This window comes from Euprymna scolopes, chromosome 11, assembly GCF_053919585.1.
Source record: "Euprymna scolopes isolate OS-2025 chromosome 11, ASM5391958v1, whole genome shotgun sequence".
Taxonomy (NCBI): domain Eukaryota; kingdom Metazoa; phylum Mollusca; class Cephalopoda; order Sepiida; family Sepiolidae; genus Euprymna; species Euprymna scolopes.
In genome coordinates, this window is record NC_136492.1 from 26,125,202 (window position 1) to 26,126,310 (window position 1,109).

At 30.6% G+C, this 1,109-nt stretch overlaps 1 protein-coding gene across 1 annotated transcript in view; it reads right to left on the reverse strand.

Moving 5' to 3' along the window:
• Positions 1–463, reverse strand: part of LOC145288231 (uncharacterized) — a 9,299-nt gene extending 8,836 nt beyond the window's left edge. Inside the window, exon 1 of the mRNA XM_080136274.1 lies at positions 267–463. The gene's annotated coding sequence lies outside the window, so the exon portion shown is untranslated. The remainder of the gene's footprint in view (positions 1–266) is intronic.
• Positions 464–1,109: the final 646 nt, after the last annotated feature.

Here is a 1,109-nt window from a genome sequence, read left to right on the forward strand (position 1 = left end):
GTGTCGTACGTAAACCGCTTTGTATTTTAAAATTCTGAAAATATCTTCATTGAGAACATTTTAAATTTATAAAACCGTATCTTAAAAAGTAATTTAAAAAATCATAAATACATTATATAAGTAAGTAATCGATTTAGATATGTACGGCTTCCAACCAAATCGATAAATTTCGTATTTTTTTTTTACTTTATATGAAATTATTCTGAAATGTTCGATTCGTCTAAATTATGACTTCTCAGCATTAGTAAATGGAGATCAGGCCTTACCTTATTCTGTCTCTCTCTCATCGATTGACAGTTTTTTAATGCATTTCGTAGGCGGCCGTATATTAAAAGAAATGATATGAGGAGAGGCGTCTTACTGTAAGTTAAACTGTCTTAGTTTAAAGAAGTACATTTTATGAATATCAATTCGGTAATCAGCCCCAAGCCGGGTGTGTACTGATCCAAACCAACGTTGGTTAACTTCGGTAATCTTTAAAAATAATGAGTCAATATTATTATAATGTATGATTTTAGATCAGTAAGGACATTGAAGTAATTTCCGGTTCCTGTCTACATCGCTCGCGTCTGTCTAAAATTTCAGTCAGGACAGACTATTCTAAATAAACGTTCGGTGTTAAGGGCGTCGAATTCCTCCTACTGAGGTACGATAAACAATCACTGTTAACTGTTTTCGTTTTCCAGGGATAGAAACAAACATGTAAACCTTAAAAAGAGGGTCGTATTTTTAACATTTTTTTTTATTTCAGGTAAGCAAGCGTGTGTGAACATAATCTAAGATGGTGAACACGACTATGCGATCAGAGATCAGCGAAACTAGTCGTCATACTAAGAAGAAAGCTGGGTTAAGGCAATGTCTTAAAATAATACTGCGAAATAGTTCGATAATCCTACTAAATATCGCGTCCCTGTGATGCTGGTTTCAACACGTTCTACTATTAAAAAAACAACTTATATATATATATATATATATATATATATATATATATATATATATATATATATATATATATATATTAAACTGTAATTCAATGAATTTCAAAAAACTCTTATTGAAATGAAATGAAGTGGTTGAGTTTCATATCAAAGAATTTTTATTATTCTAAG